Source organism: Capricornis sumatraensis, chromosome 18, assembly GCF_032405125.1.
Source record: "Capricornis sumatraensis isolate serow.1 chromosome 18, serow.2, whole genome shotgun sequence".
Taxonomy (NCBI): Eukaryota; Metazoa; Chordata; class Mammalia; order Artiodactyla; family Bovidae; genus Capricornis; species Capricornis sumatraensis.
Genome location: NC_091086.1, coordinates 51,292,553 through 51,305,753, shown reverse-complemented (window position 1 = coordinate 51,305,753; position 13,201 = coordinate 51,292,553). Strand labels below are relative to the sequence as shown.

The 13,201-nt window shown below is 33.5% G+C and overlaps 1 non-coding gene across 1 annotated transcript; it reads right to left on the bottom strand.

The window, feature by feature from the left end:
• Positions 1–7,946: 7,946 nt before the first annotated feature.
• Positions 7,947–8,018, bottom strand: TRNAS-GGA (transfer RNA serine (anticodon GGA)). The gene has a single exon. It is a non-coding gene; the product is annotated as a tRNA-Ser (tRNA).
• Between the last annotated feature and the right edge of the window lie 5,183 nt (positions 8,019–13,201).

Here is a 13,201-nt window from a genome sequence, read left to right as displayed (position 1 = left end):
GAAACAATGTAAATGTCAATCATACCATGAGCTGTCCAGTGGTAGGATATATATAGACAAAACAAAACAAAACCAAAAAGTACAGATGAAGAGAATCAGTGATTCAATGTTTTCCCATCAAGGAAAAGAGCAGAACAGACTTTGTACAAATGGCAATCTGATATTCTTCACCTTACCTTTTTACAGTAATTTTCCTCTTAATGTTCAGGAAGTGATAAATCTCTGTGTAAAAGTAAACAAGGGAAAAAAAAAATACTATACAGCTTTCTTAATTCCTTTCGGTAAGCCTCTTGATGAAAGTGAAAGAGGAGAGTGAAAAAGTTGGCTTAAAGCTCAACATTCAGAAAAATAAGATCATGGCATCTGGTCCCATTACTTCATGGGAAATAGATGGAGAAACAGTGGAAACAGTGTCAGACTTTATTTTGGGGGGCTCCAAAATCACTGCAGATGGTGATTGCAGCCATGAAATTAAACGACACTTACTCCTTAAAAAAGTAAAGTTATGACCAACCTAAATAGCATATTCAAAAGCAGAGACATTACTTTGCCAACAAAGGTCCGTCTAGTCAAGGCTATGGTTTTTCCAGTGGTCATGTAGGGATGTGAGTGTTGGACTGTGAAGAAAGCTGAGCGCCAAAGAACTGATGCTTTTGAACTGTAATGCTGGAGAAGACTCTTGAGATTCTTTTGGACTGCAAGGAGACCCAACCAGTCCGTTTTGAAGGAGATCAGCCCTGGGATTTCTTTGGAGGGAATGATGCTGAAGCTGAAACTCCAATACTTTGGCCATCTCATGCGAAGAGCTGACTCATTGGAAAAGACTCTGATGCTGGGAGGGATTGGAGGCAGGAGGAGAAGGGGATGACCGAGAATGAGATGGCTTGATGGCATCACTGACTTGATGGACGTGTGTCTGAGAGAACTCTGAGAGTTGGTGATGGACAGGGAGGCCTGGCGTACCGCAATTCATGGGGTTGCAAAGAGTCGGACACGACAGAGTGACTGAACTGATTTTCAAATCAAATCAATCCCCATTCTAGCTATTGTTTATTATATTAAAATTCCATCACCAACGACCTGATTTACTGCTATTGCTTTCTATGATAGAAAAAAAAAAAGTGGAACCAATTTTGATTATCTTAATTTATAAAGGCAAACAATATTAATGAAATATTAGAAATATAAAGTTTAGCTCAAATAAAAGAAATTGCTTAACACATACAGCCTTAGAAAGGACCAGGACCATAATTGCAGAAGGATTTGGAGGTCATCTGTCTAGATTTTTAGCATGTGATTCAACTGCAAACACTTCCAATGCTTCTATTTCTCTGCTCAACAGAGCGGTTGTATAGCCTATCTTGTAAGAGAACCAAACATGTAATCAGTGATAGGTGGGCCTTATGATTATTAAATCAACAAGAATGATGTGTAATTGGGGCCATGTTCTCCAAAGGAAGTGATCTGGGGCTCTGCATGGGGTTAATAGGACTGGCAGATCTGACAACTTGTGAGGATTCAGAGAACCTAGAAGAGCTGTTTTACTCAGGTTATGATTTATTGCATTGGAAGTATACAGATTAAATTACTAAAGATTTAACTAAGAATCTAGGTATAAATCTTAGTACTGGGTATGTTATGTAAAGAATGTGAGCAAATCTAATGTGTGGGGTAAGCACTATGGTGTAGTCCCATGTCTATAGGACCTATTAAAATTCATTTAGGCATAAGCAAAGCAGTTCTTGTGAGTGTATATATATATATATATATATATATATATATATATATATATATATATATATATATTATTTATATTCTGGCATTTATGTACAGGATCATGACACACTTATTGTTTTTATAATGTTTATTACATGCTTGCTGGCTTCTAGAAACTGTACCAAGTACTAAGAATTTTGTCCTTGAGAGGATAAGAAAAAAATTACACTTTACATATAAAAATCCTCAAATATTTATAATATAGTATGGTGTAATTAGTGATGAATGAAAAAAACAGAGTTACTTAAATTCAATTTAACCTTTCTATGGGCTATAATGACAGGCTTTATTGGGGAAATGTATTCAAATTGTGTTTTGAAACAGGTAGATAACGAATTGAAGGAGAGAAGGAAGCAAACATAAAGGGATAGAAATATAAACAAATGGATGAATTAGCAGATATGTGACTTCTTTGCTGAAGTCAATTATTGCCCACTCTAACTGACCATAAACAAGTAACTGGTCTTATTTAATCTGGTCTTATTTCCCTAAATAATAAATGAGATAATTGCCAGCACCATTTCTAGTCTAAGTTGATTCTCTGGCAATATGATATGGCCTTAGGCTTCATATTGCAAGTCTGGGGTTGATTTTGAGGTTAAGTGTCTTGAGTGTTCAGAAGAAAACTTTCTGCATAGGTGTATGTGCACACTTGGCAAGAAAAAAATAGAGATTCTCATATTTCAATTTATATTTACAAAAATTTGAATTCATATTATAGTATTACCTTGACATATCTGTTTTTGGTTTGTCATTTTCTGCCTATACATTACTTAGTTTGAATAAAATCACAGATTTTTTGTCAAAAAGGAAAATAACTTTTCATATAACATTTATATGCTATAGATGTGAATTTCCTAAGATAAATTTTCTGCTCAAATAATATTTTAAATAATTTTAATAGATAATTTAAAATTAAAATAACTTACCTAGATGTATTTTTGAGAAAGGGCCATCCAAAGATCCCAAAATACAGTGAATACTTTATAATTTATAAAGCTGATAACCCAAAATGTCAATCAAGGCTTAGTGCTAAAGATCTTCAGAATGTGAGGAGTTTGAACAACCCACTCCTGGTAAAAATAATGTTGATTGAATTAATAGTATCTACAAATTTTGGCATTCATTTTGATTTTTCTCTTCATAAAGAAACATTTGAAATTTTAAAATATTTATGTGACTAAAACAAACATATAAAAATAGTGTAATCAGCAACTGGAAACTATGGGATGGATGTTTTACTTTATCAAAATAATTTTAGTCAAATTAGCTAATATTAAGGCAAAAGATATAGCAAAATCTGATTATGTTTTGCTATCTTTATTTTCTTTGTTTGTATATAGGACTTATAGGTAGGTACTTTCTCTTTCCAGATGTTTGAGGGTGTAGAGCAGCTGAAAGTTTTAAATGAATGCTTCTTAAATTTAAGTAGTCTCTGAATAGAGGATTATTGTTAAAAAATATATAGTAAATACTTAAATGATTCTTCTTTTGTAATAAAAGTTGTACAGCAAAGTGATATACATAGATAATCCCTATAATTATTTATGATTTATTCAAACTACAAAATAAAAGCTTCAGTAGTCTGTGTCTTACTTCATTTCATGGCATCTTTTGATATTGCATGTCCATTAATGTTGTGTAATAATTCAGACCATTTAAAGCTTGGTTTATCCTTTCTTGTGAAAGGTTATCAAATTTATCTCATAAAAAACAAATAATTCACATTAGATTTAAATTTCTACTTTCCATAATTGAGTCACTAAAGCTGTATGATTGCCACAAAATCCTAAATGTGGCACAGTTTCTTAGAATTTATAAAAACAAAGGCTTCCTGGAATAAAAATCAGATGTATTGACTGTACTGTTGCTCAACGGAAGTGCTGATCAGGCAACTGTGATTCACACAACTGTGGCGAGTGGCATTTATGCAGCCCAGAAAAGAGCAGGTGAGCCATCATCTATAAAATCAGAGCAGTAGACATTATTTATTACTCTATCTTGAGACATGTTATCATTCTCTTCTATTCTTATACTCAGCATCTTCTGATGCAAACAGTTTGCATGCCATTCCAATCAAGAATATGATGAATCTTTCTTTCCCATTCATGAATATGATTGTTTTTCATATTCACAGATGACACTTCTAAAGGCTTTACTCCAAAATGATGTAAGGAAAAACATTAGCTCTTGGTTTATATTTATTTCTCAATAATTATTTCAAGGATTGAATTTGTGTTGAAATGTATTTTTATCAGGCTGGAGAAGCAAATCTATAATTTCCCAGCAGTTACTGCCAATAAAAATTTTATGCAGTCATTTTGCATTTGTTTAGTTTTCAGAAACTCTAATTGTTCACTGAAATGTCTATGCACAATGTGAATATTTTACTAGTGTGCCAATAACTATGGAAAAAATATACTTATAGGAGAGGAACTAAAGAGCCTCTTGATGAAGGTGAAAGAGGAGAGTGAAAAAGCTGGCTTAAGACTCCAGATTCAAAAAACCAAGATCATGACATCTGGTCCCATCACTTCATGGCAAAGAAATGGAGGAGGAAATGGAAACAGCGACAGATTCTATTTTCTTGGGCTCCGTAATCACTGCAGACAGGGACTGCAACCACAAAATTAAAAGACCTTTGCTCCTTGGAAGAAAAGCTATGACAAAACTGGAGAGCATATTAAAAAGCAGAGACATCACTTTGCTGGCAAAGTTTTGAATAGTCAAATCTGTTTTTAGCTTTTCTAAAGAGATTTGGGCCATAAAGAAGGCTGAATGCTCAAGAATTGATGCTTTCAAACTGTGGTGCTGGAAAAGACTCTTGAGAGTCCCTTGGACAGCAAGGAGATTATTCGTCAAATACTAAAGGAAATCAACCCTGAACATTCACTGGAAGAACTGATGCTGAAGCTGATGCTCCAATATATTTGGCCACGTGATGCAAAGAGCTCACTCATTGGAAAAGACCCTGATGCTGGGAAATATTGAAGATAGGAGGAGAAGGGGATGACAGAGGATAAAATGGTTGAATGACATCACTGACTCACTGGACATGAGTTTGAGCAAACTCCAGGAGATAGGACAGGGAGGGGAAGGACAAGGACAGGGAAGCCTAGTGTGCTACAGTCCATGGATTCCTCAACAGTTGAACATGACTTAGTAACTAAATAACATAGATCATATGGGTATTCATTCACTAAGAGTTTAAGTTGTGTAGAATAAACTTATTTCCTGAGTCATTCCGTTTCCCATGTAGGTTAGTTACACAATACTTTAAGGTTCTCATTTGAAAGGAGAAAACTGTTCTTCAGGAAACTATTTATACAAACATAGCTCATTATTTCCCAGCATTAGCAATTAAGAAATATTTCATAGTAAGTGACAATATCTTAAAATATAATTAACTTTCAAACATTTTTTATGAGCATTCATCTTTTTTCCCATGGGATTTATCTGAGTTCATCATGCCACTATTGATTGGGTTCATGAGTAGACATAAATGTGAACAGGGTTTATATTATTGTGTTATTAGTGAAAATAACATAACCATTGTGTTAAAAAGTGAAATTGCACAGTAGGAATTATAATGAGAAGAAATACATTTTTCTCGCTCCTTTTTTTCTCCCCTGCCCACCACTTCCCAAGTTGATTCCATTCAATTTCTTTTTCTTTCATTTAATCATCTGAGGGTTATTACTATATTTCTAGGTAACATTTTTGTACCTCTATTGCTTGATTTATTAGCCTTGAAGTTCCATAAAACTTTAGCTCAGGTTATCCAAAATCCCTTCCTTTTGTTCAGTTTCTTTCCCTTTTTAAAAGTGCTATTTCTTTGCATAATTTTGTTATTTGCTACTTGTTGTGACAAGTTTGTTCATGTGCAATAGTGCTGATATATGCTCCCACTATGAAGTTCTCTCTGCATATATTCCAATTTGCTGTTTTTATATCCATTTTATAAGTTATCCGTCTATTTATTGACTTCCTATAAATATATTGAAATTTCTCAATACTGATGCCCCTTTCTTTTCTTTAGCATGTTAGATATTTAAATCATTTTACATTTTAAATAATTTAAATAAGATCTTGCTTGTAAGAAGGGTCTCACAGGTGCTTAGTTTAACATCTTGATCTGGAAGATCTATAACTCTATAAACTATTCATTTTATCTTCTCATGGAGGCAATACATATAAAACAAATTACACGATCATTACCCTGTTTTTTCAACTTTTAATTGCAGAATAATTGCTTTACAATGTTGTGTTGGTTTCTGCCATACAACAGTGTGAATCAGTTATAAGTATACATATGTCCCCTGACTCTTGAACCTGTCCCCTACCCCCTCAGCACATCCCACCCTTCTGGGTTATAACAGAGCATGGCTTGAGCTCCCTGCGTCATACAGCGATGTTCCACTAGCTATCCATTTTACATACAGTAGCTTATAATAGAGGGGCAATTTATCTTTTAATTAATCAATATGTTTATTAATTATTATGTAATGACCAAGGCTGCATAAACTGATTAGCTATTATATAAGAAGGGATTTTATAATATTATCCTTGTCATTTTATATCTAGTTATAAACTTAATATTTTTCATCATTGAAACTAGGTCACATTTGCCAGGTTCCACTAAGATTCAGAACTTCCATATGCCATAAAACCCTGTTATTTTGCATCTGTACATACACCCAGAGTAATTAACCCAGGGAGATAAAATCCAAAATCTCCTAGAATCTAATCTGCTTGTGGCATAACAAAACACACTCAAATCCCTGTGACACAAAGAATGGTCCTACACATTTCATCATAAATGATACAGTACATAATACATGGGCATTCAGTTCTCCCTGCAGAATCTGCAACTAAGTGTAAGTTGAGGAGATAAAGGAAAGAGACAAGCAATTTATATGAGATTTTAGAATAATTTTGCTATTTTCAGTCATTAATTACATATGACGTTATATTAAAGTAGGCTCTTTCTATAGACTAGGTGATCTTTGTTCATTCCCCAGGGCTTTTTTGTTCTGAGATTTAAAGAATTAGGTAATTTTACTAGGAGGCAAATGGATGAATGGCGGTGTTCCCAGCTGAACACATTGCCTATAGCTGGTAGCAAGTTTTCAAGTTCTCCTCCTACTTATGCATTTTAATGAGTCCGCATTCAGTTTTAGAACAAAAATTACTGAAAGTAAATTGAAATCAATACACTTTGAAGCATTAGAGATCCCATTTCCAGTAATCACTCCTTTCTACAGTGAGAGGTCCATCAGATTCTCTTACTTTGGCTGACAGTTTCTTAAACATTTCTATAAATGTGACAATCAATGTCCTGGCAGCCAAGGAAACTAGATGCAAATCTAATAGATTGAATTGTTATGTTAAGTATGTTAAGTGTACGTGTCACTTTTCTCTGAATACTTATATATAAGAATGAAATAATTTATAGTATGTGACATATTATACAAACACTGAAATTATATTTCTCCATTCTTTTTATTGTTAAAAATTGACAAAACCAAATAGGTTCAAATCAAATGTTGAAAGCATTTAATTACTTTTGAATGATTTATTAAAAGCATTTTTATTGGAGTACAATTGCTTTACAATGTTGCATTAGTTTCTGCTATACAAGAAATAAATCAGCTATATGTATACATATACTCCCTCCTTCTTGGACCTCCCTCCCACCTCTACCCATCCCACCCCTTTCATGAATTCATAGCAAATTTTCTACATGTTCTGTTGAAAAATAATCATGATCATTGTAAATTTGAGACAGGATACCTTTTTAGATAAAAATCTAAACATATATCTAAATATCATTAAAACATATTTTGTTTTTAGAAATATTTACTGCAAGATGCATTTGAACTGTGGTAAGTGGAATATAAAACAATTACTTCCATGTTATAAGCTTCAAACTAAATAAACACAAAAAGCATCTGTTCTCTCTTCCTAGTATGTATAAAGTATTAGGGTAAATCCTCCTTTAAATAATTATGGATCATTTTCCTTAGTAATCAGTATGGTGGTGTGTGAAGTCACTCAGTTGTGTCCGACTCTTAGCGACCCCATGGACTGTAGCCTACGAGGCTCCTCCCTCCATGGGATTCTCCAGGCAAGAGTACTGGAGTGGGTGCCATTTCCTTCCCCAGGGGATCTTCCCGACCCAGGGATCGAACCTGGGTCTCCCGCATTCCAGGCAGATGCTTTAACCTCTGAGCCACCAGGGAATACTTAAATTAAATTATCTATGAATATCACTTCATTTATTGGTGAAAAAATAAATATGCTCTAATTTTCCTTTTTTAAAAGTCATTCTCCTGAGTGACTTCTTTTAAAATGAGATACTGCCAGTGACTCAGGATTGGCTTAAAATTCCTCTCTATATTTTAGATAATTCACTTTTTTATTATTATTCAGAGAATTTAGTTTAGTTAGATCTATTATTTCTTGGTCTGAGAAACTTCAGTTCACTTCTCTGTCCCTGTAGTTACCTTAATGGTTTAGCTGCTGGTTGTTATCCCTGGAAACCTGAAATACTAGTTAAATTTTTCTCATTAAGCTTTTCACTGTAACAGCTTGTTACCCTAATGTCAGGCCTCATTGAAAACTCAGGGTAAGACAAAAAAAAAAAAAAAAGAAAGACTATACATGATTTCTTGTAAATATCTCTTATTGCTAAATGTAAGTAATATTCAGAGGCCAATGAAAGTTTAAAATGGAAGAAAAACAGGTATTAGACATACTTTGTGACAGAAGAAATTCAAATTAGAACATTAATCTCCTTTTCCCTCAGTAATGGCTAAATGACAAAAATTTACATTTTTCCAACCAAAGAAATGAACCACACCAAATGAACCACACCAAATGAACCACATAGAGTGCCATCTTGTCTTAATATCTATGCCCCTTTGATTGACAACTACACAAGCTATAGTCTCCAGATATTCTGTAGAATCTAATTACTTGCAATCAGAAAACAAAGGAAAAGATGAAGTCAGTTTCTGCCTTGATAGTCACCAAAATAAATTTACAACTGCAGATACAGAAAGCGCAAAAGCAGGAGCACAATTTTACATTAGCATTGTATGATTTATGATTGAACTAAGAAGCTTTTGTCCTTCTAACAGGCAAAGAATATTTTGATTCTTAATAGTAACTTTATAGTGTAAAATAAATAGCAATCAATTTTTCTAACTGTAGCACTGGCTAAGATGAGATCATTACCACTATCTAGTTTATCTGCCCTACTTCCAAAATTATTATTAAATTATTTCCAACTAATAGCTTCAGACAAATAGCATACACAATATAATGCCAAGAAGTGAGAAATCATTACAAAGAAAATTAGGACATGGCAAAAATCATGACTGGTGAATATCTTAGTTTTTTTGAGTGAAAATTTGTTTGAGGAAGTGACATATAAATAGAGATAAAGATGAAATTAGAATGGAATTATACAACATTGACTGTAGTTCAGTGTTCAACCAGAAGGAAATGCAAATTCAAAGGCATTTTCTGTCCTTTGTTTCAGAAGAGAAAAATTAAAGAAAGGTCTTCTGTATGTATCAATGTCAATGTTCACCATATGACAATTTCTCTGAGTTCTCACTTGTATGCTCCATTAGAACTTTCCTAAGAATGATAAATTATATATAAGAGATGGTTGGATAGCATCATTGACTCAATGTACATGAGTCTGAGCAAACTCAGGGAGATAGTGAAAGACAAGAAAGCCTGGCATGCTGCAGTACATGGTGTCACAGAGTCAGACACAACTGAGAGACTGAAAAATAATATTATATATATATATATAATATACATACGTATAATCTTATATATATATAATTATTTATTGTTACTCTCTGTTGTAACAAAGCCTTTATTCACAAACTTTTATCCAGATCAAAGGCATTACCATGCACCTACTTGTACCTAGCAAAATACTATTACATGAATAGTTCTTCACTCATATTCTTTCTCATATTTCTTTTCCTCTGATAGGTGATATCTCTCTCCCAGTGCGTCACTATAAGAAGATATTCACCATGCAAAGCATAGAAATCACAGGTAATTAAAAAGCCTCTACTCCTTTAACCTCAAGCAAGCAAATGTATATGTGTTAATAATCCATGAAGTCTATACATTTCTATGCCAGTAATGCAGTCTAGCCTGGCCCTTGCATGGCATTGCATCCTTTAAGTCAATATATGCCTTTTATTAAGAAACTTTTCTCTCTAAACTACTATAAAACTTTTGGTTCAGGATTCAGCCTGAAGAATTCCATCTTACTTTGTGTGGAGAATTCAAGGCAGATTTTCTGCATTGTACACACAAAAACAATCTCCACGCCATCAATGAAAGAAACAGAACTCTCATACTTCTCTTATTCATTCTTTACCTCAATTTACCTTTGCATTATCATTGATACCATGCAGACTAGATAAAAATATAATTGAAGAATATGAAAGTTATTCCCCTAGATGAATGAGTACATTTGCACTATATTAATTTTATGTATTTATATCGTGTGCATAACCAAGCATATACCATTTGTTTCTAAAATGGCCTTCTCTTACACTTTTTAAGTTTCCTTAATTGTGTTTTTGCTTTACCTTCTGCTTCAATAAATTTTCTCCCTAACACACCTTACTTTTGCCAAAATCCTACCCATTCTTGAGGCTTTATGTCAATTGGTAAGCTTTCTCTGTTTCCTCAACCTAATACGTTCTTCCTTTTAACTTTCAATAGGACTGTACACATCACTTACTCTAATTATATTCTACCATTAAAATATTGACTGTATATAATTTTCAATAAGATTTTAGTTTGTACTGACAGCCTCTGGTAGTTCCATACCATAACAAATTCTTTTAAAAACCAGCACTTATTACCTCCATTCTTCCATCATGCTTCACCAGTAACTGCTTTGTGACATTTTTATCTAGGTTGTGTGCATGCTTTGCTTAGTCACTAGGCCATGCCTGACTCTTTGTGATCCCCCTAGACTGTAGAACACCAGGCTCCTCTGTCCATGGGATTTTTCCAGGCATGAATACTGGACTGGATTGTCATTTCCTCTTCCAGGGGATCTTCCTGACCCAGGGACCAAAGATGCTTTACCTTTGTGCTACCTGGGAGGCCCCTAGATAAATGACATTGTTACAAAACCAGTTGGCTTTACTAAGAAAACACTGGGGACATTAAACATGACTCTTTCTTCTTCCTCACACCCTTAGACACTTATCTTTCATTAGTTAATACTCCATTCCCTAATATATTAAATTCTCTATAATTTGCCCAAAAAAGTGTTTACTTCTATATATCCAATGCCCATAAAAAGCTGATACACAAATTAGTAGCTAATTTTAAAATATTGACTAATGCCGGTCCATTCTAAAGGAAATCAGTCCTGGATATTCTTTGGAAGGAATGATGATAAAGGTGAAACTCCAGTACTTTGGCCACCTCATGCGAAAAGTTGACTCATTGGAAAAGGTTCTGATGCTAGGAGGGATTGAGGGTAGGAGAAGGGGACGACAAAGGATGAGATGGCTGGATGGCATCACCAACTTGATGGACGTGAGTTTGAGTGAACTCCGGGAGTTGGTGATGGACAGGGAGGCCTGGTGTGCTGCATTTCATGGGGTCACAAAGAGTTGGACACGACTGAGTAACTGACTTGAACTGAACTGAACTGAAGGCTTTTTTTAAATTTGAAAAGTATTTTCTTACTTTCTGTTTTGATTCTTACGCCTAAATTTTCATTTTTTTTTTTTCCATGAGTAGTGGAAAAGACTCCTAGTTGACTTTTATTACCAAAATTAGACTCTTCCGTCCCATCTTGTCATCTTGCATAGGGCTATAAATTTGATCTTTTTAAATGTTAAATCAAATTAAAACAAGCTCCTAATTTAACATCTAAAAAAAAAAAAGAATTTCCCAAACTGGCTGAATCATCCATACATTTATTTGGGGGAGTTAAGTTGTATTTGAAAACATGTTCTTAGTCACACTCTCCAGCTATAATAACAAAATGCATTTTCTATGACATAGCTATTGGACATCTAGCTATTCCCTCAAAAAATAAATAAATAAACACACATACACACATTTGTATATTTTTTTTTATGTCTAGGAGCTTTCTCATCAAATACTACCTGTATTTACATCTTCGCCAAATTCTCACCATAGATTTTCCTCCTATAATGTAGCTGTCTTGACTTCATAATGGTAATTTGAATACAATTTCAAATATAAATGTAAAAATACAAATACAAGGCATATTTTATTTATTCATTTAAGGAACAAATATATTTCATTTTTTCTCAGCTATGTTGAGGTATAATTGGTATTAAAAACTACATAAAATATATACAATTAATTAATATGCACAATTTTTTGAGTTTAGACACATATTGAATAGTTTGTGCTACCATCAGTATTATATATTTTATATATAAACAAATCTTAAGGACTAAAATTCAAGATGAGAAACGATCATACAGGTAAAGATTCTTAGAATTTAAATAAAAAAACAAAAATTTTAAATAAACTTATTTTAAAGTAACAAATATTTCAAGTAGCTTTTGTTTTTGTTTCATTAGTTCATTCTTAATAACTATAAACATCTCATGATTCCAAATGTGGTCTAAAAAAGTAAATTTTATTCAGAAATAAAGTCAAAAGTGTTGTGCTCACCTTGATACTTATTGGCTACATAGGCCATTTGGAAGTATAAGAAAATCCTTACACATTTAAATTATAAAAAATAGTTAATATTATTTAATAAAAAGTATATAGCAGGCCACAATATAACAAAAAAAGCTAAAGGTAAAGGAGAAAACGAAATATATACCCATTTGAATGCAGAGTTTCAAACAATAGCAAGGAGAGATGAGAAAGCCGTCCTCAGGAATCAATGCAAAGAAATAGAAGAAAACAATAGAATGAGAAAGACTGGATATCTCCTCAAAAAAAAATTAGAGATACCAAGGGAATATTTCATGCACAGATGGCCACAATCAAGGACAGAAATGGTATGGACCTAATAGAAGCAGAAGATGTTAAGAAGAGGTGGCAAGAATACACAAGAAGACCTATACAAAAAAGAAATTCATAAACCAGATAACCACAATGGTGTGATTACTCCCCTAGAGCCAAACATCCTGTAATGTGAAGTCAAGTGGGCCTTAGGAAGCATCACTACGAACAAAGCTAGTGGAGGTGATGGAATTGCAGTTGAACTATTTCAAATCTTGAAAGATGATGCTGGGAAAGTGCTGCACTCAATATGCCAGAAAATCTGGAAAATTCATCAGTGGCCACAGGACTGGAAAAGGTTAGTTTTCATTCCAATCCCAAAGAAAGGGAATGCAAATGAATGTTCAAACTATTGCTAAATTGCACTCAT